This window comes from Pelodiscus sinensis, chromosome 6 (assembly GCF_049634645.1).
Source record: "Pelodiscus sinensis isolate JC-2024 chromosome 6, ASM4963464v1, whole genome shotgun sequence".
Taxonomy (NCBI): domain Eukaryota; kingdom Metazoa; phylum Chordata; order Testudines; family Trionychidae; genus Pelodiscus; species Pelodiscus sinensis.
This window is the reverse complement of record NC_134716.1, coordinates 125258561-125276288: the sequence shown is the minus strand read 5'-3', so window position 1 is coordinate 125276288 and position 17728 is coordinate 125258561. Positions and strand designations below refer to the sequence as shown.

At 46.0% G+C, this 17728-nt stretch overlaps 1 protein-coding gene across 13 annotated transcripts in view; it reads right to left on the bottom strand.

The window, feature by feature from the left end:
* The window catches only part of CELF4 (CUGBP Elav-like family member 4), a 996171-nt gene that overhangs the window by 304719 nt on the left and 673724 nt on the right, over window positions 1-17728 (bottom strand). The gene's annotated exons all lie outside the window — the stretch shown is intronic.

The following is a 17728-nucleotide window of genomic DNA, read 5'->3' as shown; positions in this document are numbered from 1 at the left end:
GTCTGCAGAAGAAAGGAGTGAGGGGGGATTTGATAGCAGCCTTCAAGGATAGAAAGCTGGCTAGATTGTTGGGCTCAATGGGTAGTGATCAACAACTTGATGTCTGGTTGGCAGTCTGTTTCTAGCAAAGTGCCCCAAGGATTGGTTCTAGGACCAGTTTTGTTCAACATCTTTATTAATGACCTGAAGGAGGGGATGGATTGCACCCGCAGCAAGTCTGCAAATGACACTAAATGTGTCCTCCATCCCCTCCTTCAGGTCATTTCTCCATCCTCCTTGGAACGTCCCTTTAGGTAGTTGAAGGCTGCTATCAAATCCCCCCTCACTCTTTTCTTCTGCAGACTAAACAAGCCCAAATCCCTCAGCCTCTCCTTGCAGGTCATGTGCTCCAGCCCTCTAATAATTTTTCTGCCCTTGGTTGGACCCTCTCCAATGTGTCCACATCCTTTCTATAGTGGGGGAGGGGGATAGAATTGGACACAATACTCCAGATGTGGCCTCACCAGTGCCAAATAAAGGGGAATAATCACTTCTCTAAATCTGCTGGCAATGCTCCTCCCAATGCACCCTAATATGACGTTAGCCTTCTTCGCTACAAGGGCACACTGTTTACTTATACCCAGTTTCTCATCCACTGTAATCCCCAGGTCCTTTTCTGAAAAACTGCTACTTAGCCAGTCGGTCCCCAGCCTGTAACAATTCTTGAGATTCTTCTATCCCAAGTGCAGGACTCTGCACTTGTCCTTGTTGAACCTCATCTGATTTCTTTTGGCCCAATCCTCTAATCTGTCTAGGTCACTCTGGATCTCATCCCTGCCCTCCAATGTATCTACCTCTCCCCCTAGCTTAGTGTCATTTGCGGACTTGCTGCGGGTGCAATCCATCCCCTCCTTCAGGTCATTAATAAAGATGTTGAACAAAACTGGTCCTAGAACCAATCCTTGGGGCACTTTGCTAGAAACAGACTGCCAACCAGACATCAAGTCGTTGATCACTACCCATTGAGCCCAACAATCTAGCCAGCTTTCTATCCACTCTACAGTCCATTTATCCAATCCATACTTCCTTAACTTGCTGGCAAGAATATTGTGGGAGACCGTATCAAAAGCTTTGCTGAAGTCAAGGTATATCACATCCACCGACTTTTCCATATCCACAGAGCCAGTTACCTCATTATAGAAGGCAATGAGGTTGGTCAGACATGACTTGTCCTTGATAACTAGCCCTGATTACTATTCTCTCTTCCAGGTGCTTGAAAGCTGATAGCGGCTTTCAAGTACCTAAACAGGTGTTACAAGAAGGAGGGAGGAAAATTATTCTCCTTAACCTCTGAGGATAGGACAAGAAGCAATGGGCTTAAATTGCAGCAAGGGAGATTTAGGATGGACTTTAGGAAAAAATTGTCAGGGTGGTTACACACTGGAATAAATTGCCTAGGGAGATTGTGGAATCTCCATCACTGGAGATATTTAAGAGCAGGTTAGAGAAACATCTGCCAGAGATGATCTAGACGGCGCTTGGTCCTGCCATGAGGGGAGGGGACTGGGCTTGATGACCTCTCAAGGTCCCTTCCAGTATGATTTATTCCCGCAATAACTCTACTGGCTTAAAAATGTTATACCTGGGAAGAACTTGCATGTAAAGACTTATTAGTTATGTGTCCTTAAGAAAGTGTGCCTATAGCCAGAAAAAAAGTCTACGAGGTTCTATATGTATTTCCGATTGATGATTTCCAAAGAAATAGGCTCATTTCTCACTTGTTCCCTAATTTCTAATGCCTCTCATTCATCCTGAGAGTTGACAACCAAACCCTGCTGTCTCTTAGGCTGCCTCTCACAGGAAAGTAATAGAGATGCAGCCGTGTTAGTCTGGTCTTGCTGAAACAGAAGACAGGACTATGCAGCACTTTAAAGACTAACAGGATGGTTTATTAGGTGATGAGCTTTCGTGGGTCAGACCCACTTCCTCAGATGAAATTGTGGAAGAAAGATACTGGATCCTGAATTCTGCTAGGCTGTGTCCAGACTCAGGGGTTTTTTCGGGAAAAGTAGCCTTTTTCCAAAAAAACTTCCCCTGCGTCCAGACTCAAGCCGCGTTCTTTCGAAATTAAATCGAAAGAACGCGGCTTTTCTTTCGATGGCGGTAAACCTCATTTCACGAGGAAGAACGCCTTCTTTCGAAAGTTCCTCTTTCGAAAGAAGGCGTTCTTCAGTGTAAATAGGGCTTCTTCAAAAGAGAGCATCCAGACTCACTGGATGCTTTCTTTCGAAAAAGCAAGCCGCTTTTTCGAAAGTTCAACATGCAGTCTAGACGCTCTCTTTCGAAAGAGCCTCTTTCGACAGTATCTTTCGAAAGAGCCTCTTTCGAAAGAGGCTTGCAGTCTAGACATAGCCCTAGTGATGACCTATTTAATAGACAAAACCCCAGCATGTTCCTCCACAGTTTCCGTACCTGTGGCTGGCCAGTGAAGATAGGGTTTTTTTAGCCAGGCTTGAAGGCAAGCAGAGGGCAGAGATGCTCAGGAACAAGCTCACTCAGTTGCTGGATAAGCCATCTCTATGGCAGAGACAGACAAGCTGCCTGCCACACCCTGAAAGATGCGGAGATTCTGCAATTGCTGCTGACATCAGTGGGATTTGGGGGCTGCTCAGCTTCTCAGGATGTAGCAGCATAATACAAATCATGATAATGACTAATGATGGGTCAAAATCTGAGGTATTGACCCAGGCCTTACTTGGGGGGACTCCCTTTTAAATTCGGGAGAATTTTGCCTCTGCAAGGAGAGAGTAAAAACCAAACCCAGAACCTCAGGCTGTGGCTCTGAGTTATCCCTTACACACATTATTCATCTGCAAAGACCCTCCACTCCTGAGCAAATAGTTTACATATCCATGAGATGCCTATTTCATGTAAAACGCACTGAGTTGAATTTGCCCCTGGTGTAACTCTCCTGACTTCAGTCAGCGATGCCGTGTGTGTGTGTGTGTGCATTGGGCCCATGGTGTGTGAGCTGACACGGGCATCGCAAGGAAACACACCTGTACTCCCCACATCTGGAGAAATGTCGCAAGCCCGTTTTTTTCTCTCTCTCTCTGTTTGGCCATAAGCCAGCTTGTGTACAGGGGGCACATTTCTCTAAGGATGAAGGGCCTTTCTCAGGGGGGCATGAACGGGTGTTTGTAACTTCGGCTCTGATCACCGACACTGTGGTAGACTCTCTGGCTTACATGTGCGACTCCAGCCCTCTGGGAGTGTATTTACAAATTAAATGAAAGAGACAACAGCTGCTTTCACAGTACTTCACAGGGAGCTGAATGGCAAGGTCAAGGAAGAGGGAGAGAAGAAAAGAGCTTTATCAAAAGGAATGCACGCTATGGTGACCAGTCTTATGTTAAATGGGTTCGGAGCAAAAGAAAGCCAGCTTCCCTCAGCTTGTCACCGTAGGCTCACCAGCTGGAAGATAAAATGTCCCATGGCATTTTTCAAAAGCACTCCAAGCTCTATTGTCCCAGTCATTATTCTCTTTTCTGTAAAGCAGCTTCTCATATTCCAGGTGGTGTGGAGGCAAATATTTCATCATCTAATGATTGGCATCTTTTCCCAACCTGTCCAGCCTCCTCAAAGCTTTGAAGAAAGGAACTGCCCAGAAACAAATTCCAGTGTAGCTCAGATAAGACCTCCAATCTTGATGTATGCCGAAGAACCCCCCCAAAACCTGTGTGCAGATCCCAATGCCATTATGAAGAATTTCCTATGAACGATGAGCATTTGGACAAGTTCCTTACTATTCTCTGGGTCTTGCTGCCAAATGTGTTGTAGATTGCTCGGTGGGAAGTCAATGTAAGTCAGCTATGAATGCAGGCTTGAATTTACCTCAGACCTACTCCAAAGCCCAATGGAATGGTCTTTCCACCATCTTGAATGGATCCGGTGGCAGGTTCAGAGGCTGGCACCTTACAGAGACTGTCAGAAAAGATGCTCTGATGATATGGACTGCGAGGCCATGTCTACGCTGCAGAGCTATTGCGGGATACTTTCTGGTATGCTGAAATAGCTATTTTGCATCTTTTGAGCAAACCCGTTATTTCAAAATAAAATGGACTTGCTATTCCAGCATCTCTGTCAACCTCATTCCATGAGGAGCAAGGGACATTTCAGAATAGTGGGGCTGATGGTGAGGAGTGCTGCTCCAGCCAGGGCTGGAAGCGGAGCCCGGTGTCAGGGGTTCATGCCCCTGAGTGGGGCTGATGGCCAGGAAGGAAGCCCTGACCTTCCCTGGTCTGGAAAACTCCCTGGTTCAGAACCACTCAGGTCCCAAGGGTTCTGGACCAGGGAGATCCCACCTCTATTACTTGTCTTCCAGAGATATCCTACTGTATTTTACTCATTGTATCTATTCTACCGATCTACAAATTCACACTGTACAAAAGGTAGTGAAGAATACAGCCCAGAACCAACATCACAAGGGGGAAATTGAGCTGATGCTCCTACCGGAATGTAGCCATTTCCATATTTAGACATCTAGGGCAGAATTTTCCATAGCATTTTAATGGCTTAAAGTGTAAGTAACTTTGACATTCAGTGAGAACTGTGCTCCGAAATTATACACCCACTTTTACAAGTTCCATTACAAAATAAACTGGTATTTTCAAAATGTCTTCAGAACACCAGTCACTGGCACTTGTGACTAAGACCCATGTGCTTCTGCAAATCTCATCTCTGATTTTTTTAAATGTTGTTTACCCCTCAGTAATTTATCAACACAATGGCAACCTCTGAATCCTCAGCATTTTTGAAAATACTGCTGCTTATGTAGGTGCCTACATACAGAATTAGCAGCTCAAATTTAGGCACCTACTTTTCAGTTTTGTCCTAAATCTGTCCATCGTTCTCTCCAGGCACTGCCGGACATATGAAACCAATCCTATGAAGCAGTGACTCTGAACAAAAACTAGGGATCATAGTGGCTAATTGGTCGGGCTCAAGCTCCCAGTATGATGTCATGCCCCAAAGAGCCAATGAAATCCTGAGATGCATAAACAGCGGAGTCTCCAATAGGAGTAGAGAAGTTTTACCTCTATATTGGGCACTGGTGTGACCACGGCTGAAATACCATGCCCAGTTTTGGTTCCCACAATTCAAGAGGGGTATTAATAAATTGCAGAGGGCTCAGAGAATTTCAAAGGTTAGAAAATCTACCAGATAGTGATAGACTCAAGGATCTCAATCCCTTGAGGCAAAGTTCTGGTCCCGAGGCTCGCTGTGACCCTCAACACAAGCTCTAGTTCTTTACTAGAGGCAAAGGTCCTGGCCTACTAAGCCCTTCTCATCAATGGCTGGACTAGTCCATAGTTTGGGGTGAACCCGCTCCACAGTCCTGGTCCCCCCTCTCAGGAACAGACTCTGTAGTAGTGTGGAGAGGGTTGGCGGGAACCCAGGCCCATCCACTACTTTGGGTTCCAGCCCAAGGACTCCAAGGAAGTGGCAACTGGCAGTATTTCCTCCACTCCCAGTCTTGCAGCCTTTTCCTGGGCCTCTTCCCCAAATAATACCCCTCCCCCCCAAAAAAAACGTCTCCCTACTACCTGGGAAATCCTTCCTGCACCTCCAGAGCCTTCTTCCACACTCCCAGTTCTTAGTTCTCTCAGAGCACCTCCTCCCCCTCAGTCCTTGAATTTCTTTCTGCCCTTCCTGAGGGGAAACCTTTTAAAACGGCCCCAGCAGGCCTTCATGGGCTGCAGGTGCCCTGATTTGCCTGCTGTGTCGGGCAAGCTCTTCATTGGCCCCAGGTGCCTACTTACCTTAATTATGTGGCAGCAGTCCCTGGGTCAGTTCACTCAGGGAATAGAAAACTATTCACCCAGTTTCCTGTCTATTTGCCCTTCACCAGGCTCCCGTAGCCAGGTACCTTGGTCTGTCACACTATCTAGCTTAACTAAGAGATGGTTAAAAGGTGACTTGATTAGAGTATGAAGATGAGGAATAAATAATTAGCAATGGGGTTTTTCCCTCAAACAGAGAAAGGGGTTACGCAATCGAATGGCAGGAAGTGGAAGATACCCCTTCCTGAAAAGGGCCATGGGATCTTTCATGACCACGGAAGGGTTGGGACATCTGTTTTTGTGTCTCATCTGAAAGACAACTGAGAAAAGGCAATCTGAGAAAGGCAGTCGGTACTGAAGAAAAATGCTCCAACATTGAGCCCCTGGGCTTTTTCTTCCCTGAGACAAAGGCTTATCCTGGTGTGTGCCTAGGCAAAGAAAAGCGCCCTGTGTAATGGAAGAGAACGGCTGTTCATGAGGCTCGTCTGAACCAGTCAGGGCCGTGGGGACTCCTCCTCCTGCACAGAAGGTCCGTGCTGGCACTAATGAATTTCTCAGCGATTGATTATGGAATCTAAGCTCATCGTTTCTCCACAGCGGGCCTCGGTATCATGTGGTCTGTGTGCGAAAGAAGCCCCGCATCTTGGTGGATACAGATTAGGATTAAAACCCACACGGCGAGGCGGGTGGGGGAGGGAGGGGTGCCTCTAAGCTTCCACCTGTATCTGCTCATCTTTGGAGCTTACGCTAACAAACAAAGAAAACCATATTGCAGGTGGTGGGCTCAGAAACATTTTGCCAGAAGAGCAGCTGCTGAAAAGCTTCCAAATGCTCAAGATGTTTACGAATCAGGGATTAGGTCCGCCTCCCTGCCCCCCTCCTCCTTACACTCTTGCAGGCAGTCCCTTAACTAAGAAAACACCACACGAAAGAGCACTGGATTTGGATGAAGCGACAGGGCCCGGCCTGCATTCACCATTACACCGTTGACTTCAGAGGTGATTTGCGCTGACTCGAATGAAGGATCGGGGCCAGTTGCGTACATATCTCCAACTTGCTTTCCTGCCTATAAACAATTATGGAGGGTCTAGATTGGGGCGCTCAAATGCAGTCACGCTGGGCAGAGCATGAGAATCGGAACAGAACAGATTAGTCCTGAGTATGAGGCATGATCCATGAGGTAGTCAGCCCATTGCAGGAGGGGTGGAGACAGGTTCTGCTCACTGCCAGGTTCCTGCCTAGCATATCTCTGCCTAAGCCCCATCTTGCCCCTGCTCACACATTTGTGGAGGGGACTAACGGCCAAGTAGCCCTTCTTCTGTGCTCAGAGTGGCTGCAGTCCAGGTTAGTCTTACGTGGCCGGGCAGTGGGAAAGGATTTATTGCCTTGGGCCACTGTATCTATCTAGATAGATAGGGTTGTTTTTCATAAATAGCATTTTCTGACCAAAAAAGGCATCCTCGGAACATTCCTGACCCACTTGGTTATTAGTTTACACCAGTGGTTCTCAAACGTTTTGGCCCATGGCTCACCCTGCTCCATGTAAATCTTTCCGTGGACCACCAGCCAATCACCTATGACAAAAATTGGTTCAGGAGGAGGTGAGGGTGCAAGGTCTGGGCAGAAGGGAGGGTGCTGGAGTGGGATGAGGGAAGGGGTGTAGTTGGATGGACGTCTGGGCTGGAGGGAAGGGGAGTGACAGAGCATGGAGTCACTTCCTCTCCCCTTCAAGTTGGATCCGGCCTGCAAAGTTCAGGGCTCTCCCTGTTCCTCACAGAGGGGAGCCCGCATTGGTGCTCTAGCCTTGCGGGGAAGGGAAGAAGGGTGAGTCCCAAGCCTGCAGCCCACCTGCAAGATGGTCACGGACCACTAGTGGACCTCTGACCACACGGTAACAACCACTGGCTTAGACCATCTAGTTCATTCCTCTTCTAAAGCAGAATGCTTTGGGCACAGGGCTAGATTCAATGACCTCCTGAGATCTCTTCCAGCCCTAGGATTCTGATTCCCTAGACTGAATGCATCACCAAACTAGCAAAACATACCACATTTGCCTCTGAAAATCTTTTTTTTCCACCAGCAGAAATATTCAGAAAAAATATTTCCTTCCTTCCTTCCTTCCTTCCTTCCTTCCTTCCTTCCTTCCTTCCTTCCTTCCTTCCCAGTCTCTCATTTCCTTCAAAACTTTTCAAAACTCTTTCCCTTTGCAAAGAAAATAAATAAATAACACACATACACCCTCCCCGAGCCCAAAGATTTCTTATTAAAGTCCTGAGCATATGTTACCCAGGAAAAAAAAATAAAAAATGAATTTAACATGAAATTGGCTGATAAAGAAAGAATTCCACAAAGGGCTGGTCTTCCAATCATCCTGCATTTCTCCTGTAATTTCCTCAGAGATTGTGGAATGATTTTCCAGATGTCTCTGTTTCTTCCAGGTGGCATGTTCAACATGATTTGGAGTGCAGCCAATGTTATGCCGCTTTTTCCTTTTTTTTTTTAAAAAAAAAAGTGTGTGTATGTGTGTATGCATGCATGTGTGTATGCTAACACACACACACACACACACACACACACACACACACACACACACACACACACACACACACACACACACACACACACACAATTTTCACCCGGACAGTAACTCAAGCAACCTATGCAACTCAAAGAAGAGCGTTTTTATGTAGTAGTTCACTTGTGGTAAAATAGTCCGCCATGATTCCAAACGCAAAAATAGGTGGCCACATTTTCCACACAGCTATAGAAAAATGCAAAGGGGGGGGGGGGAGGTATTATTATAGGATGCTGAGGTTGTCAGGATCATAGTTAATGACATGGATCACATCTGACCTTCATTTTGAGAGGTATTATTCCTTTTTTTCTGGACCAGAGTTGTTTACGTGCTACACAAATTTTAACACACCCACTACCTTTACTGTACAGAATTGTTGACTAGAGAAATACAGAACCATATAGCCCAGGCTACACGGAAAAGTCAGTTTTGCTGCAGGAAGGAAACCCACATGAATTGTAAGTTCTGTTTGTATGTGTGTGTCCCTCCTTTTAAGCTTTTATCACACTCTGTATACCAGGTTTAGGCTGGTGGCAGGTTGAGGACTCGGAGAACAGCATTATGAAATTTCTCACTAAAGTCAGAGAAAGGAAGAGAGAAGGGTCTTCCAGGCTGGTTCCTACCCTTGGGTCATCAAACACGGCATATCTTGCCTCTGGTAGTGTTCAAAGCAAGATTTACCCAAGTCTCACTTAGGGGCATGATCCTGCGACATGTTGAGAGCTTCCTGTGAGATGATGAGTGCTTTGGACACTATTGACTTTCACGGGAGGCATTGAACACCTAAGAGGTGGTCTGATCCCACTCAGCACCTGGCATGGTCATGAAGAAGACCAAATGTGAAGCATCACCAAATTAGTTTTCCCATTCCAAAGATTAGCTCCAGTGTTTGCCTTGCATTCTATTGCTCCATGTCTGCAATTTAACTGCTACATTGTATCTGAGAAAAAAACCCACGCTCTTATTTTGAAATAGTAAGCACAGCGTCCACACTACCAAACCCATAATTTAGAAATAACGGGCTGGTTATTTCAAAATATGTACTCCCACTTTCCTCGGGGAATAAGCTTATTTCAAAATAGTTATTCTGGGAGTTATTACAGTAGACTTCTGATAATCCGGAACCTATGGGACCTAGGTGGTGCCGGATTATCAGATATGCCAGAGTATCAGGAGGTACTATAAGCTGGACTATTGGATGCCGGACTATTGGAGTTTTACTGTATTTCAAATTTAGTTATTTCAAAATAATTTCCTAGTGTAGACATGCCCTAAGATACTAAGGCTCCTAATTTACTAGCCATGGACTACCCGGAATTCTGCCTTGGGTGCTATGTTTAATTCTGAAAACTCTCAAGTGACAAAGACAGGCCCTTACTGCTAATATAACACCAAGAGGCGGAACCGAACCTGGAACCTCAATGCATGAGCCTCCACAGTTTGAGCTAATAGCTCTAAGATAATGCTGGCGAGCACACTCAGGGCACATCTAGAATGCCCGCGGCTTTTGAAAAAAGATATGCAAACGAGGTGTGAATTTGCATACCTTCTTCCAATTCCATTTTTGGAAGAGTTTTTTTCAAAAAAAAAAAAAAAAAAGCAGCCTACATGCGGTTCTTTTGAGAAAAAAAAAACCCTTTCTCGAAAGAACCCTGTACACTTCATTTTTTTCGGAAGAAGGGTTCTTTCAAAAAAGGGGTCTTTTTTTCAAAAGAACCACGTCTAGACTGCTTTTTTTTTCCCCAAAAAACTCTTCCGAAAACAGGATCGGAAGAAGATATGCAAAGTCTAGATGTGCCCTCGTTTTCTCTCTCTGTAAGTGGTCTCAGTGCCATTACATGGTCAATATGCCACACCCAGAAGGTGTGTGGGTTACACTAAGAAAAAATAAACCAAGTCTCATTTGCAACTCAATTCCCAGACTCTGCATTAAGAGGAGAAAGATTACACCATAGAGTCTTTGAGGGAAGCAGACAGATGGTTCCTGTATTGGTCTCTACGCTACATCTAAAAGCTTCCAGCTTACCTGGATCACAAGTCAAGCATGAGCAAACAGGCTTGGCCTTCCGCTGGTCCAACTCTATATTTAGCTGTTGCCATTCTCCAGACACAATTCCCATGTTCATGCTTTGGTCCCTGTCATTCATGCTCCTCAACAGAAGTGCATCGATGTAATGTACAAAACCGGCTAGCCGGAAGAAGTGAAACATCCTTGAAGAGACATTTTTCCACAAAGAACTGGGTTTTTTTTTCAGTGAAGCTGCTAATACTGATGCAGTCAAAGGGACTTCATTGTCAATGGGAACTTTTATCCTCTAGGAAAGCAGAACATTGCCTGCTTGCCATGCTTTTCTTGCTATTTGTTGAAAGGGGTGGATCATAAGAAGTGCTCTGAATACCAACCACCCTGCTCTGGGAGTTTTCTGGGAACTGTCAAAAAGATCCAGAGACACTAAGGGTGAAAAAGGGGTGGGAAATGGTTTTGAAAAAAATTCCTGTCTCAGATCAGTCGAAATCTCATCCATTTTCATGAACTGGTAAGTCTAAAACCTTTTGGCTGGATCAAGCAAAACATTGTGTGTGGATAATTTCTCCGCGATGGTTTTGATTTTGATCTCTGCAATTGGTTAACACTTTTTATTGTTCTTCAGAATAATAATGAAGTTCTTTAGAACAAACTAAACTTTACAACAAAGCCTGGCTTTGAAGAAGAAAATGAAAATGCTTCATTCTGAAAGGCTACGTCTACATTGGCAAGATTTTGCGCAAATACTTTTAATGGAAGAGTTTTTGCGTTAAAGTATTTGCGCAAGAGAGCGTCTACACTGGCATGTGCTTTTGTGCAAGAGATGTGCTTTTGCGCAAAAGCATCCGTGCCAGTGTAGATGGTCTCTTGCACAAGAAAGCGCCAATGGCCATTTTAGCCATAGGGCTTTCTTGCACAAGAAATTCATGTTGCCTGTCTACACTGGCCTCTTGCACAAGAATACTTGCACAAGAGGCCTTATTCCTGAGCGGGAGCATCATAGTTCTTGCGCAAGAAGCCCTGATTTCTTACATTAGAACGTCAGTGTTCTTGCGCAAGAACTCGCGGCCAATGTAGACACAGCCAAAAGGTCATAATGGGACGTTTTGACCACTTCAAAATGTTTGTGTCAAAAACATCCAAAAGAGGAGATTCAGCAAATCCGATATTTTCTTGCAGTTTTATTTTCGATAAATAGCATTTTCTGATGAAAAAACTCTTGTCGGAAATTCCTGCCCTACTCTGTTATGTGCCATCTGATTCATTCCTCTTCCAAAGCAGAATGATTCCCTAAAGCAGGGGTGGGGAACCTTGTTGGGTCAGGGGCTGCCTACCCACAGAAAAATTAATCAGGTGTGGCACACAAGTGAGAAGCAACCTCTCCCCTCACTGATGTGGCCCCCATCTGAGGAAAAAGACATTCCCCACATTCCCCTTGGCCACCAGAGCCTAGAGGGGCCCAGGCTGGTATATTTTGTGTGATCCGGCTCTGCAGTAGTACAGTCAGGGGACTGGAGTATCAGCGAACTCTCCCTAGTGCTAAGTACGGGGTGTCCCTGAGCCTTGGGAGCTGGATCCAGTTAATCCAGGGGCCACATCTGGCCCCTGGGCCTAAGCTTCCCCTCCCCCACCCTAGAGTGTATCCCCAAACTAGAAAAACATACAACATTTTCCTTTGGAAGTTTCTATATTTTTCATCACAATTTATTTCTTGTGAGTTTGCACAGACTGGGTTCTGGTTAGTGCCCATCCCCTCCTGAGACAGTGAACCAGGACATGCAACTGGTGGTGTCATTCTGCATCCAGGAATCTGCCGAGATTATTTTGAAAGTCGTTTGAATAGTGCCCAGGACTGCTAATGCTTTGGCCTAAATCGAGACAGCTTTGTCCATAAAGACACTAGGCTGATCGAAAAGCATTTCCTTCTTCTACTGGAGCTTGGTTGGGTGGCTGACTATAGCAGTAAGCATTTTGGGTAGAAATCTGTATGGCTAGGATAACAAAAGAGATCTATCATCTTACATGGTTGGGGTGGGTGGGAGGTGATCTGAGTTATCCTAGCATACTGAGATCTTAAATGAAAATGGAACAGATGTTCAGAAGCATGAGGGAAGAGACCATAAAACACATCGAGTTTGACCCTGTCGAAAGCTGGATTTTTCCAGTCCCCACCCCACACATACTGCAGGACAGAGAAGGAAGAAAAGTGCAATGATTGGTGTTTTTTCCTCCAAAATCATAGAATCATACAATACTAGAATGGGAAGGGACCTTGAGAGGTCATCAAGTCCAGTCCACTGTCCTGTCAGCAGGACCAAGCACCAGCTAGATTATCCCTGATCGTTGTCTGTTTAACCTACTCTTAAATATCTGCTGTGATGGAGATTCCACAACCTCCCTAAGCAATTTATTCCAGTGTTTAACCACCCTGACAGTTAGGAAATTTTTCGTAATGTCCAACCGAAACCTCCCTTGCTGCAGTTTAAGCCCCTTGCTTCTCGTCCTGCCCTCAGAAGCCAAGGAGAACAATTTTTCTCCCTCCTTCTTGGAACACCCTTTTAAGCACTTGAAAGCTGCTCTCATGTCCCTTCTCAGTCTCCTCTTTTCCAGACTAAACATACCTAGATCTTTCATAGCTCATGTTCTCTAGACCTTTAGTCATTTTTGGTGCTCTTCTCTGGATCTTCTCCAATTTCTCCACATCTTTCTTGAAATGTGGTGCCCAGAACTAGACATAATACTCCAACTAATCAGCGCAGGGTAGAGCGGAAGAATGACTTCTCGTGTCCTGCTTACAACACACCTGTTAATGCATCCCAGAATCATGTTGCACCCCTCCTCCTGCACACCGAATACTAAAATCCTAAATCTCTCTCCCCTTCAGATTGGATGTGTGGTAGAATCATTCCCTTCTAGTAGGACTTGATTTAGTTGGGACTGGTCCTGCTTAGGGCAGGGGGCTGGACTTGATGACCTTCTGAGGTCTCTTCCAGCTCTACGGTTCTATGATTCTATGACTTACAGAAGACTTTGTGGCCTTTATGGCAGGATTTCCCCACATTGACCAAAGTCGACTCCCCTTGGAGTGAATGAATAAAAACTCTGTGACTTCAGTTCAGGCAAAGCTCAGCTGTATTGAACATACCACCCAACATACCATTTTGTTACACTGCAGGAATGTCTTTTGGCCGGAACTCAGTGTTATTCCACGGCACCCAGGTTACAAAACAGAACTTCTCCCAGTGCGGCGGGTAGAATTTTCAGACCATCTGTTCATAAATCTGCCCTTCATAAAGATACAAAGCCAAATGTGTCGGGGAAGGAAGAGAGGATGTACTGCAGTGGCTCAGACCTTTGGTCCATCAAGTGAGATCTCCTGTCTGTGACAGTGGAAACCATCTCGCTAATTTGATCATCCTGCACGCAAGGGAATTAAAATCTCCTCGACTTCTGCAGAGAGCCTCCTGATGCAACAAAACCTGAATTAAATCCTCCCTCTGCTTTGATGCCTGCAAATCGCTGCTGTCTGGCTTTGGGAAGGGAAGCAACGACCCACGTTTCTATTTTCCTCCTAAACTTTTGTTCATTTCATCCATCCCATTTGTGTATGCTCTCGGGGGGGGAAGGACTGGAGCCTTTATTACTGGGCTGTACAGTTACCAACACAATGGGGCTCTGACAAGTCATCATACAGGTTGTATCTCCCTTAACCACAACTCTGGTCCAGCAACATCCGTGGTCCGGCAGGACCACAGATGTTCCTGGACTACAGAGCCCAGGCATAGGGAGTCTGGCTGCGGGGCAGGTGTGTGATGGAGGGTGGTGTGGGTGACACAGCTGGGAGCCCCATGTCGGGGGATGGGGGCCGAGCCTTGGGGAGATCTGGTCCCAGTGGCTGGGCAATAGCAGGGTGCCTGCAGTGGCTAAGTAGCTGCGGCCATGGACCTCCAGACCAGACACGCAGCTCCAGCCACGACAGTGGCCAGGGAGCTGTGGCCCCAGTCCTGAAGTCATGCAAAGTGTTTGATCTGAGCACAGAGGAGTCATTTCAGAAAAAAAAGGGATGTGGTTGATGTTCCTTCTAAGCTTTTCAATCTATGTGCGGATTTTTTCCATCTATGGATACGTCTAAACTACAGGCTTTTGTCGACAGAAGTTTTGTCGACAGATACTGTCGACAAAGCTTCTGTCGATAAAGAGCATTTAGACTACATTCAGTTCTGTCGACAAAGCAAGCTGCTTTGTCGACATGGCAGTGTAGACGCAAAGGACAGTTTAGATGCAATAACGCCTTCTGTTGACAGAACTCTGTTGACAAAAGGCGTTATTTCTCGTACAATGAGGTTTACCAGCATCGACAAAACTGCTGAGTTCTGTCGACGTTATGTTGACAGAACTCGGAGGTAGTGTAGATGCAGGTTTAGTTTTGTCGACAAAACCCTGTAGTCTAGACACACCCTATGTGTGGAATGATTTTTTTATGTGCACCAACACATGTGCAAACACGCGCCACCAACAGAAACACCAAACCTAGCTGTGGGTGCTTGGCTCATCAGCGGGCGTGGGGGGCAACTTCTAGGGAACACTGGTACAAAGTTGTGTCAGCATATAGAATATTGTATGTGATAATATGATATCCTGAAAAGCGTGGGGGAGAAGTAGGGAAATTAAACCTGTGAAAAGACTGGGGTGGGGGAGGGGGCAAACCAAAATCTCTGCTTGGGGGTGCAACTGCCCCCTTGTTCCACAGCCAATGACACCCTGTCTGAGAACTGGAATTGAACAGTCCCTGTGCTGCCTCGTGGCTCTATTGTGCTGGGCTGACCCACACGGGTGGCTTGGCCTAAGGGTGCTAAACACCCTCCTGCACCCCATCCTACTTGGAACCGCCCAGCAGAGCCCTTCGCACTGCTCAGGGAGAGACACCGCCTTTATCAACAGAGAACAAAGCCAGATCCTAGGGGCCTGGGCTTGGATGCTGGCCAGTCCCATCCTGGGCTTGTATCACATGCCAGGCACAGTGTGAAGCAAGCGGAGATGCCTTTGATGACACGCATGCACTCGCATCTACATACTGACCCAAAGGCTGGTGGGAGCAGCGGGGAAAGATGCAGACCTCAGAGAGTGAAAAAACCCAGTTACAAAACCAAATGGAGAATAATAGAGTTCCTCTCCCCTTCTATTCCGGGCCTTATACCAGCCTCACCACCTTAGTATCCATTTCTCCTCTTCCCGCACCCCGTGCTTTTTTCCTTTTTAAGGCTTGGTCTGAGGCCAGGTTTTCTAATGAGTTTAGAGAGAGGATTAAAGGACCAGAATCACCATCTGGCTAAAGAAAACAATAGTATTTGCAATTGCATGATGGTATCTGGCAGGAAAAAGAGGTTATTAGGCTTCTTAACTGTATCATAGGAGAAAGAGAGTAAGGGAGAAAGAGGAAGAAAGAAGGAAATCTCATCTAACCAGATAGCACAAGATTTCAAGCCGTTCCGAGCTCCTGCTGATTGTTTTCTTTTGGCATCGGGAATGAGAGAAAATATATTTGTGATTAAAAAAAAATGCAACTAAATAAAGCTCCCAACACACATGGAGCCGGGAAAGGAGCAAATGTGTTTACTACCTTCCAAATTGAGCATCAGAGGTGCAAGGAGGGAAATTCAGACAGGAGATAGATAAAGAGCTTATTGGAATGAACTTGTGTGTTTCCAAACTAGCTCCTTTCCCGACCTCGTTTGCTGCATCTCTTGACGGGTCCCATTCAGCTGAATGATGAGCTAAGTGCCGAGGGCCCTGGATTGCTGCCGGGGAGTGGCCATTCATGATCATTGGCTTTCTTATAGGGCCTTTCTTCTGCACATCTCAGGATGCTTTTATAATAGGCAAGGAAATAACAGGCCGGGATGCTCGAAAGTGGCAAGTCATTTCAGGTGTCCAACGTGAGGTGTCTAAAAGGGGCCTGGTTTTCCTGATGTGACAAGATCTCCCCTTCTGGGAAGCAGGTCCCTTGATAGTATCTCAAACTAGACAGTCCAAATCACACATCACGTTTGGAAATATTGGCCTACGCTTGCATGGGGAGGGGCATCATTCCCATTTTAGAGACGGGCCAACTGAGGTAAAGGGCCAGATTTTCAAGAGGCATTTAGGTGCTGTAGGCGCAGATCTGAAAATTCCATAAGGCACCTCTCTCTGTCTTTCATGCCTAAATACCTTGGGAAAATCTGGCCTCCAGGGATTTCTAGGAGGTGACCCATCAAGTTGGCTTCTGAGTGGGAAACCAAACTCGGGAGTTCGGATTAAAAATCATAGCACTAACCAGTCAATCTCAACCTTTCCCAAGCTATTGCAAGCAGTAAGTCTTTTGGACAAGTTCTCTTTCAGAAGAGAAAGAAAAGGGGAATTTATGGAGGTCTTGTCTGGTAGTTCATGTGGGGTAGCAGTGTGGCTACAAGGAGTCAAGAGGTTATTTATGAAAGGTCTGATCCTAAAGACTATGAGGAAAACAGGAGTCTTTCCACTCACCTTGGCTATGTCTAGACTGCAAGCCTCTTTCGAAAAAGAGCGTCTAGACTGCAAGCAGTACTTTCGAAAAAGCAAGCCGCTTTTTCGAAAGAGAGCACCCAGGCAGTCTGGATGCTCTCTTTCTAAAAAGCCCTGTTTGCATTCAAGAACGCCTTTTTTCGAAAGAGCACTTTCGAAAAAAAGGCATTCTTCCTCGTGAAATGAGGCTTTCCACCGCCGAAAGAAAAGCTGCGTTCTTTCGATTTAATTTCGAAAGAACACGGCTGTAGTCTAGACGCAGGTGAAGTTTTTTCGAAAAAAGGCTACTTTTTTCAAAAAAAACCTCAAGTCTGGGCAAAGCCCTTAGGGGTAGGGAGACTGAGGGTACAGCTACATTAGCCCCCTAGTTCGAACTAGGGAGGCTAACGAGGGTGACTGAAATTGCAAATGAAGCGCGGGATTTAAATATCCCGCGCTTCATTAGCATGTTCCCGGCCGGTCGCCATTTTTGGAAATTGACTAGCCCGGAGTAACTTCCTGTGTCTACACGCAGCAGTGAAACGAGAGTTCGAAGTAAAGCCCTAACTCGAATTAGCTGTTATTCCTCGTGGAATGAGGTCTAACAGCTAATTAGAGTTAAGGGCTTTACTTCGAACTCCTGTTTCACTGCTGCGTGTAGACGTGGGCAGTTACTCTGGGCTAGTCAATTTCCAAAATGGCTACCGGACGGGAATATGCTAATGAAGTGCGGGATATTTAAATCCCACACTTCATTTGCAATTTCGGTCACCCGCATTAGCCTCC